We start from the raw sequence: 10,900 nt of genomic DNA, 5'->3' as shown, positions 1-10,900 counted from the left end.
GCCCGCCCAGGACAGCGCGGACGGCCGCTGGTCCCGACCCGCAGTCGCCCTCTCCTGACCCTCTGCGCGCCTCCGCGCGCGGCCCTGCATGGCTCACCCGCGCGCCCTGGCCGGGCTGTCTGTCGGTCCGTCTGTGTCATCCTTTCTCACTTGCTCCCCTCTTCCTCCTCTCTGCAACTTCCACTCCGATTGACTGCACGCTGCGGACGCCGCCCTGTGCGCAGGCGAAGCGCGCCTGCCGCCGAGGCCTGAAGCCACACGAAGCCCGGCCAGGTGCCGGCGCACCTGCGGAGCGCGCGCAGCCTCTCTGCAGACCTTGTGCAACACCGGAACCAAGCACCAAGTGCCGGGACCACTGGGACAGCTTGGCGGAGGCCCCGCCCACCGCGAGCCTGGCGGAGGCCCCGCCCACTGAGAGATTGGGGGTAAGGCCCCGCCCACCGCGAGCCTGGCGGAGGCCCCGCCCACTGAGAGATTGGTGGTAAGGCCCCGCCCACCGCGAGCCTGGCGGAGGCCCCGCCCACTGAGAGATTGGGGGTAAGGCCCCGCCCATCGCGAGCCTGGAGGAGGCCCCGCCCACTGAGAGATTGGGGTGAGGCCCCGCCCACCGCTAGGCTGGGCGGAGGCCCCGCCCACCGCGAGCCTGGAGCAGCCCCATCCACTGAGAGATTGGGGGTAAGGCCCCGCCCATCGCGAGCCTGGAGGATGCCCCGCCCACTGAGAGATTGGGGTGAGGCCCCGCCCACCGCTAGGCTGGGCGGAGGCCCCGCCCACCGCGAGCCTGGTGGAGGCCCCGCCCACCGCGAGCCTGGAGCAGCCCCATCCACTGAGAGATTGGGGGTAAGGCCCCGCCCACCGCGAGCCTGGAGCAGCCCCGTCCACTGAGAGATTGGGGGTAAGGCCCCGCCCACCGCGAGCCTGGAGCAGCCCCATCCACTGAGAGATTGGGGGTAAGGCCCCGCCCATCGCGAGCCTGGAGGAGGCCCCGCCCACTGAGAGATTGGGGTGAGGCCCCGCCCACCGCTAGGCTGGGCGGAGGCCCCGCCCACCGCGAGCCTGGAGCAGCCCCATCCACTGAGAGATTGGGGGTAAGGCCCCGCCCATCGCGAGCCTGGAGGAGGCCCCGCCCACTGAGAGATTGGGGTGAGGCCCCGCCCACCGCTAGGCTGGGCGGAGGCCCTGCCCACCGCGAGCCTGGTGGAGGCCCCGCCCACCGCGAGCCTGGAGCAGCCCCGTCCACTGAGAGATTGGGGGTAAGGCCCCGCCCACTGCGAGCCTGGTGGAGGCCCCGCCCACTGCGAGGGGTGCAGGCAGTGCAAGGGCTGCACGAAACTGTTGGTCCTGGGGTTCACGGATCTAGCCCTCCCCCTCTACCAGGAAGCGTGCCCGAGGCTGTGTGTGTGTGTGAGCACTGGTCAGGGAGCGTGTCCGAGGCTGTGTGTGTGTGGTGAGTGTGAGCACTGGTCAGGGAGCGTGCCCGAGGCTGTGTGTGTGGTGAGTGTGAGCACTGGTCAGGGAGCGTGTCCGAGGCTGTGTGTGTGTGGTGAGTGTGAGCACTGGTCAGGGAGCGTGCCCGAGGCTGTGTGTGTGGTGAGTGTGAGCACTGGTCAGGGAGCGTGTCCCAGGCTGTCTGTGTGTGGTGAGTGGTGAGTGTGAGCACTGGTCAGGGAGTGTGCCCGAGGCTGTGTGTGTGTGTGTGTGTGGTGAGTGTGAGCACTGGTCAGGAAGCGTGCCCGAGGCTGTGTGTGTGTGTGATGAGTGTGAGCACTGGTCAGGGAGCGTGTCCGAGGCTGTGTGTGTGTGGTGAGTGTGAGCACTGGTCAGGGAGCGTGCCCGAGGCTGTGTGTGAGCACTGGTCAGGGAGTGTGTCCGAGGCTGTCTGTGTGTGGTGAGTGTGAGCACTGGTCAGGAAGCGTGCCCGAGGCTGTGTGTGTGGTGAGTGTGAGCACTGGTCAGGAAGCGTGTCCCAGGCTGTGTGTGTGTGGTGAGTGTGAGCATTGGTCAGGGAGTGTGTCCAAGGCTGGGTGGTGAGTGTGAGCACTGGTCAGGGAGCGTGTCCGAGGCTGTGTGTGTGTGTGTGATGAGTGTGAGCACTGGTCAGGGAGCGTGTCCGAGGCTGTCTGTGCGTGGTGAGTGTGAGCACTGGTCAGGAAGCGTGTCCCAGGCTGTGTGTGTGTGGTGAGTGTGAGCACTGGTCAGGGAGTGTGTCCGAGGCTGTCTGTGTGTGGTGAGTGTGAGCACTGGTCAGGGAGCGTGTCTGAGGCTGTGTGTGTGGTGAGTGTGAGCACTGGTCAGGGAGCATGTCCGAGGCTGTCTGTGTATGGTGAGTGTGAGCACTGGTCAGGGAGCGTGTCCCAGGCTGTCTGTGTGTGGTGAGTGTGAGCACTGGTCAGGGAGCGTGTCCGAGGCTGTGTGTGGTGAGTGCAAGCACTGGTCAGGGAGCGTGTCCGAAGCTGTGTGTGTGGTGAATGTGAGCACTGGTAAGGGAGCATGTCCCAGGCTGTCTGTGTGTGGTGAGTGTGAGCACTGGTCAGGGAACGTGTCCGAGGCTGTGTGTGGTGAGTGTGAGCACTGGTCAGGGAGCATGTCCGAGGCTGTGTGTGTGGTGAGTGTGAGCACTGGTCAGGGAACGTGTCCGAGGCTGTGTGTGTGTGGTGAGTGTGAGCACTGGTCAGGGAGCGTGCCCGAGGCTGTGTGTGGTGAGTGTGAGCACTGGTAAGGGAGCATGTCCGAGGCTGTGTGTGGGTGGTGAGTGTGAGCACTGGTCAGGGAGTGTGTCCGAGGCTGTGTGTGGTGAGTGTGAGCACTGGTCAGGGAGCGTGTCCGAGGCTGTCTGGTGATTGAGAACGCTGTCCCCTCATCGGGTGTGGGGTTTGAGGCTGGTCTCTGTTCCAACCCAGGGAGTCCTCTGGAAAGGCTGTGTTCTACCCTGGCTTGTCCAACCCAGGTGGGCTCTGTGCAGACATGCCTAGCCTCAGTTTACCCACGGCGCTCGGGAAGGAGAGGCACAGGCACTGTGGTGTATCCACGCTCATGTTGCCTGTCAGGAGGACTCTGAAACATCAGGATGGCGGCGGAGCTGTGGTTCATTCCAGTGAGGACCAGATGTCAGGCGCCATGAGACTTGGCTGAGACTCAAGGTCTGGAAGAGGCTCCGCGTTCAGGTCACATTGAACCAGTGTGTGCACACGCATGTGCATGTAAACACACCTATCTGTACACATGCGTAAACACACAGTGCACACACATGGACATGTAAACACACCTATCTGTACAGATGTGCAAACACACATGCACATGTATGTGCATGCAAACACTCATATCCATACACATGTGCAAGCACACAAGCACACAATGCACATGAAAACACACCTGTCTGTACACATGAGCAAGCACACATGCACACACATGTGCATGCAAACACACCTATCCGTACACATGTGCAAACACACATGCATACACATGTGCATGCAAACACACCTGTCTGTACACATGTACAAGCACACAATGCACATGTAAACACTCCTATCTGTACACATGTGCAACAACACACGTGCACACGCACGTGCGTGTAAACACTCCTATCGGTACACATGTGCAAACACATACGTGCATACACATGCACATGCAAACACACATATCCGTACACATGTGCAAGCACACATGCACATATGTGCATGCAAACACCTATCCGTACACATGAGCAAGCACACATGCACATATGTGCATGCAAACACACCTATCTGTACACATGAGCAAGCACACATGCAGATATGTGCATGCAAACACCTATCCGTACACATGTGCAAGCACACATGCACACATGTGCATGCAAACACCTATCCGTACACATGGGCAAGCACAGGTACAGGCACCAGAGAGCTTCTGTTTGGGGAGTGAGCGGCTGCTTCCCGGTTTGAGGCATGCCGGCACAGGAGGCTGGCAGTCAGCTGTACTCCATATATTCTGGTCCTGGGACTTGAACTCTGGGCCTAGGCATCCACACTGAGCTTCATTTTTGCCCAAGTCTAGTGCTCTATCATTTGTACCCCAGTGGTGCCCCAGCTCCACTTCTGGCCTTTTCTGAGTGGTTCATTGGAGATAAGAGTTTTACGGACTTTCCTGCCCAGGCTGGCTTTGAACCACGATCCTCAGATTTCAGCCTCCTGGGTAGCTAGGATGACAGGCGTGAGCCACCAGTACTTGGTATATAATTTTGAAACCCATGACATCTGACAGAAACAATCATGCTCGTGTTCACATTACAGGTAATTAAACATTTATAACAGTAGATTCTAACCACTTAAATGTCAGTGTGTATGCTTTACAACATTTCTTGCATTAAGAAGCACATGGATTTGCCTTTGTAAGTTGATAATATACTTAATCTCTCCTGTTTATGGTATTCTGTGTCTGTGCCACAGCCAATCAGTCACACGCACACACTGTAGATTCCACAGCCACACTTACACACAGCCACACACACAACATATACACAGCCACACACAGCCATACAGTCACACACAGTCACTCATAGCCATACATAGCCACACAAGTCACACACACAGTCACTCATAGTCACACACAGCCTCACATTCGCACACACAGCCTCACAGTCACACAGCCACAGCCACACACTCAGCCACACAAGTCGCACACAGTCTCACACACACACTGCGGCCCCTGCCCCGGGCTCCAGTAGCTGTCCCCAGCTCTGTCCGTGCTGTGTCGTGGAGCTGTTTTCTATCTTCTCTCAAATGTGATCCATCCTCGCTTTTATTACAGCAGAGCAGGAGCTGTGTAGTTGTAGGAAAATTCGAGTATGTCAAAGAGCAGTTCTCTCCAGAATCGACACGGCCCTAAACCACTTCCCTCCTTCCCAAAGCACCGTATTGTCTTTCTCTTTCAAACATTCATTTAAGATAGCAGCGGAGAATGTGCACGTTCTTTCCAACAATAAAATATAAATGGAAAACACGAAAGCTCAGGGGGAAAATAAAGCCATGTGCTACCCATTGGTCAATATGGGCTCTCAGAGTAAGAAGCGTTTATTTGTATAGAATAAATTATTGATACAGACACGGATCTAATTGAGTATTATTTTCATTAGAAATACTATCTGTACAATGATTGATTATGATGTGTAAGAAGACCCTCCGATTTTATCTTTGCCTTGGGCTAAGCGTTTCCAGTGCTTGCTCAAGCCAACCAGGGGAAGGCAAGGTACATTTTGAATCCCAAGAGCGCAAGGCAGAGGGCCCGGAAGCTTCCGCCGTCTCTGCGCGGGGTGCTGGGCGGGGGGGGGCTGCCAGGGGAGAGCCACGGGCACAGGTGTCGCCCAGAGCGCGATGTCTGCCACAGCAGCCCTGCGCGGGGGCAGCAGGAATTCTGTCCTGGGAGGCTCCCGGGCCCTTCTCCGCAGAGCGTCAGGAAGCAAACCTCTGCTCCGGCCAGGACTGAGCTCAGCCCGTGTTCAGATCCTGTGAGGATTAGATCGGAAAATTAGAAATTATAGTTACAACTAATAACAGCCAAGTGTCAGAGCGTACAGAGCAGACCCTGCCGAGTGGACAGCTTCAGAGCTGCTTCATAGCAAAGATTAAGCGGCAGCAGCTCTTCCGGTGCCCGTCTGCCAAGAACGATCTCTCAGAAATAAGGAAGGTTTCGTAGTCGAAGTGCAGCCCGGAAGCCGTCGGGAAGGGGAGCAGGAGGCATCACTTCCTGTCCTCTATAGAGTTGTGTTCGTTGCTTTGCCAATAGGGAAGGCTGACAGATTCAAATATTTCGTATTAAGGTCCTGGTGGGTGTTGGATGCAGAATTTATGAAAATCTACACTAGGGGACACACTTAGCTGGAGGAGGCGATAGTAAGTTATATTTTACTAATCTTGGTTAATTCTGGGAGTAAACTGAATCACCACATCATGGGCTGATGCTGTGGTATGGTGTGTGTGTGTGTGTGTGTGTGTGTGTGTGTGACAGAGAGAGAGAGACAGAGAGACAGAGAGAGATTCTGACGTGTCAAACTACCCCTGCACCACACAGATAACTGCTCTTGGTGCAGGGTAGGTAGGTGTTACTCTGTCAGGTCAGTCAGGTTGAACACCCTGATTTTATTTATCATTACTGTGGTTGTTGGGAATGCATTTTCTTTTGGCTTTGGTTACTTTTCACATAGCGTTTCGTTTTTCTCCACCTTGGTACCGATCTGGACCGCAGGCACCCACACATCCACCTTATTTTTGTTCAGACGGGTTGTGGCAGTTCTGTGCTTGGGCTGGCTTTGAGGGTCGCTTGGGTCTTCATCACCTGAGTAGCTGGGATTACAGGTGTGAACTACAGCACCCAGAAAAACTGAATTTCAGTGAGGGAGGATCCCGGGTGTGGCACTCTGGATTCCAAGTCCTGTCCTGACCCATCCACTGGCCAGCAGGGGTGGTGTCCATGTTCCGAGTCTGCGGGATGGTCCCTTCTATTGTCAGACTCAAAGTGCTGGGTGCGATTCCTGTGGTATGGGGTGTGTGTCCCCCACGAGGGGGCCCCGCGCGCCCACATCTCCCCGGGACCTCCCTGTCCCGCACGAGGGGGCCCCTGCCTGTGCCTGTGTCCCCACAGCCAGGGCCCCAGGCCACCCTTGAAGCTGGGCTTTGATGCAGGGGTGAGAGCGGACGTTCATCAGCTCCGGCTGAGGGTGAGGCAGCCCTGCACCCAGCATGCGTCTCCCCACCCTGAGAACGGCATTGGCTTTGTGTGGTTCCATGGCCGGACATGGTAAATGCAGCCTCCACGATCCGGGAAACCGAGGCCCCTGGAGGCCCAGGGCCAGGCCCCATCCCTCCTCTGCAGCGGGGGTCGGCCGGCTGGCAGCTGGTGGCCCGAGGATGGCACGCCGGCTGAGTGGGAAGCTCGTATCTCCCCTGGGGGTGGTCCTGGGGGCGGCTCGGCCGCCTGGGGCAGACTGGATGGTGTGCGGGAAGGCAGTGCCCACGCCCCGGGGCACCAGAGAGCAGACACAGACACAGGCCCTCTGCGGGGCGTCCACCCAGCAGACACAGACACAGGCACAGGCCCTCCGCGGGGCGTCCACCCAGCAGACACAGACACAGGACATCCGCAGGGCGTCCACCCAGCAGACACTGACACAGGAGATCCGTGGGGCGTCCACCCAGCAGACACAGACACAGGCACAGGCCCTCCACGGGGTTTCCACCCAGCAGGGCCAGGAGGGGTCCCCCGTGGCCCCCCACCCCTGGGCCAGAACGTCTCACTTGTACATAGTACTCGGCCCGGCTGTGTGAGCCTTTGCTTTGCACCTGGTGATGTCCATAAGCGGCCTCCCTGGGTGGAGAGGCGCTGCCGGCCTCCGGACGCGGGTGGCGCAGGTTTGTGCAGCACTGGGCAGTGTGCGGCTTCACCCTGGACTCCGGGGTCAGCCCGTGGAGGCTGTGTCCGTACCTCCCTCCTTGTCGGTGTGTCACAGTCAGGCCCAGCCGTGTGCCGGCCACACGTTTGTGACTCTTTCCCCAGCCGTGTACTCTCCGCCTGGCCACCGGCCTACCAGCCAAAATGCCGTCCGCAGAAGGAACGCGTGTGGACTATTCGTACTGAGTTTTGGTGGGATTTCCCCGGCACACACCGACAGGCTGCCGGTCGCACTGCCATTTATCATCGTACACCGGACCTGTCAGCTAGAGAAACAATCTCAATAAAAAATCTCTGCCTGGAATTACTCTCCCCGAGAAGAAACTGGAGCAGCCGTGTGTGTGGGTCTGGGTCTGGTCTTGGTGTTGTGGGCTCTGTGTATGTATGTGTGTGTGTGGGTCTGGGTCTGGTCTTGGTGTTGTGGGCTCTGTGTATGTATGTGTGTGTGTGGGTCTGGGTCTGGTCTTGGTGTTGTGGGCTCTGTGTATGTATCTGTGTGCATGCGTGTGCATGCGTGTTTTCTCCTTCCTTCCTTCTTTCTCTCTGTCTTTGAATTTTGGCTGTGAAAGGTACTTAATGTACCAAAAACAATTTGTGCCGACGTTATTTGCCGATGGTAAGTGCGCGCGCCTTGCTGCGGTCCCCTCTCTAACGGCTGCAAATCCATTTTCATGCTGTGCTCTCTCGGCTTCATTTTACAGCTGAGATCCCCCACTGCATGCTGTGCTGGAAACGGCCCTGGCGCGCGGGCCCACAGAGTGCACTTAACGTGGGAACAGCGAGCAGCCAGGGCCTCAGAGCTGCGCGGGCCGCGGGCTTACCGCGTCAGCAGACGGCGCGGCCACGGCGGCCGGCCGGACGCCCGCTCCCTTCAGCCGTGAGCCGGGGGGGGGGGATGGGGGCAGCAGGTTGGGTCCTCTGGGTCAGGGCCCAGGAGCCCCGGGCACTGGGGTCCCCGTGGGGCGCGGCTCTGCTCTGGAGGGAGGGCAGCTGTGGTGTCTGTGTGCCGGAAAGCCCCCGTCATTCTGCTTCTGCTGCTGGCCCAGTAACGAGGCCGCCCCGAGGCCCACCATGGTGAGGCCCGGCGACCAGGGCTGCGGACGCTCCTCTGGACTGCGGGGGGGGGCCCTCAGCTGCGCCGGTCCTCCTGTTCCGCCCTGTCAGGTGTCCACCCAGCTGTGGACTTGTCATGAGCTCCCGGTGACGCAGCTGCCGTCCCTGTCAGGAAATGAATCACTCGAATCTGTTCATAAGGTGCCACCGTGTCAGAAACCCCCGCCGCCCTCCCGCTGCTCACTCGTCATTGGTGCGATCCCCAGGCACTGCGCCCGTGCCCGCCCCGCCCCCGCGCCCCGACCTCTCCCCATGCCACAGACGCCCACCTGGAAGCCCACGGAAAGCTGCTCCACCCAAATACACGGAAAATGGGACATGCTGATTAAATCAGCCCTGGAAGGTCTGCAAAAGATGGAATTAGGTTTAGACCTCCCTTCTCACGTGCCTGGGATGGTTGTAGAGTCTTAGAACACATCAGCCTTACTGGCAGTGCCCAAGGCCTGGTGGAAAAATGCCAACACCACAGCAAAGACAAAGAAGGTTCTGGAAATGGAGAAAATAACAGAATGCCTCAACTTCCCTTTTCCTTACTAGACTCTTTTAGCACATTGGTAATAATCTCTACTTACAATGGAGATATAAAAGAAAACCAGACATCAAAGCAACTGTTTATCCAAGTATATATAAAATCCTGGTCATGGGCCTGGGCACTGTCCCTCAGCTTTTTTGCTCAAAGCTAGCACTCTGCCCCCTTGAACCACAGCTTCACTTTCGCCTTTTTGCTGGTTAATTGGATAGGCTTCCCAGGCTTTCCTGCCTGGGCCGGCTTTGAACCATATCCTCAGATCTCAGCCTCCTGAGCAGCTAGGATGGCAGGCGTGAGCCACCAGTGCCCGGCTTCTGACGATATTTTCTGAATCTCTGTTATATATCAATCAATGTATAAAGACTAATAATGTATGCATAGGTAAGTCCATGCCTCAGCCCAGGAGACCAGACGTAGCAGGCTGCCGCTTGGCAGGGTCCCCTCTGAGTGCTTCCTGCCCCATGTGTCCCGCGTGCAGGGCATGGTCTGCACCCTCTGCCTCCCACCCGGCAGAAGCTGGCGCTGCCCCTTACACAGACGAAGGCAGCAGTGCGCTCACATGCACTAAAATTCATGTCTACCCAGAGCAGCGCTTGGGGGACAGGATATTTGAGTTTGTAAGTTAAGACGGGTGGTGGAGGGAGGAGGGATGGGGTCGTGGAGGGAGGAGGGATGGGGTCGTGGAGGGAGGAGGGATGGGGTCATGGAGGGAGGAGGGATGGGGTCGTGGAGGGAGGAGGGATGGGGTCGTGGAGGGAGGAGGGATGGGGTCATGGAGGGAGGAGGGATGGGGTCGTGGAGGGAGGAGGGATGGGGTTGTGGAGGGAGGAGGGATGGGGTCATGGAGGGAGGAGGGATGGGGTTGTGGAGGGAGGAGGGATGGGGTCATGGATGGGGTCATGGAAGGAGGAGGGATGGGGTCGTGGAGGGAGGAGGGATGGGGTCATGGAGGGAGGAGGGATGGGGTCGTGGAGGGAGGAGGGATGGGGTCGTGGAGGAGGAGGGATGGGTCATGGAGGAGGAGGGATGGGGTCATGGAGGGAGGAGGGATGGGGTCGTGGAGGGAGGAGGGATGGGGTCATGGAGGGAGGAGGGATGGGGTCATGGAAGGAGGAGGGATGGGGTTGTGGAGGGAGGAGGGATGGGGTCATGGAGGGAGGAGGGATGGGGTCGTGGAGGAGGAGGGATGGGGTCGTGGAGGGAGGAGGGATGGGGTCATGGAGGGAGGAGGGCCCTGCTCTGATGACTGCCACTCCCAGGAGAGAGAGCATGCTGACGTGCACAAGGGGGGATGTCCATGCAGAGGTGGAGACCGCAACGGAAGGATGGCTCCACAGGTCAGCAGCTCTGGGGTGGGTCCTCCGCAATCATCCCTAGGCCCCACAGGTCAGCACCTCTGGGGGGGGCCTCCGGAAACGTCCCTCGGCCCCACAGGCCAGCAGCTCTGGGGGGGGCCCTCCGGAAATGTCTCTAGGCCCCGAGGAAATGCCCCTCCCACCATCCCTAGCTTCAGACCTCCTGGTGACCACTGAGAGCACACAAGGACCAGTTTCATCTGAATGGGAAATGACACCCTCAATGTCCGCATCACCTTCCCCTCTGCCCCTCCCTTCTCAGCGTTCTGTGACAATTCCTGTGGTCATGTGTGCCCTCAGGGACCAGAGCCAATGCATGTGGTGGTCTCCATGTGGTGGTCTCTGTGTGGTGGCCTCCATGTGGTGGCCTCCGTGTGGTGGTCTCCGTGTGGTGGTCCCTGTGTGGTGGTCTCCGTGTGGTGGTCTCTGTGTGGTGGCCTCCGTGTGGTGGTCTCCGTGTGGTGGTCCCTGTGTGGTGGTC

Source organism: Dipodomys ordii, unplaced genomic scaffold (assembly GCF_000151885.1).
Source record: "Dipodomys ordii isolate 6190 unplaced genomic scaffold, Dord_2.0 Scaffold91, whole genome shotgun sequence".
NCBI classification, from domain to species: Eukaryota; Metazoa; Chordata; class Mammalia; order Rodentia; family Heteromyidae; genus Dipodomys; species Dipodomys ordii.
The sequence above is the reverse complement of the archived record's forward strand: the minus strand, read 5'-3'. Positions refer to the sequence as shown.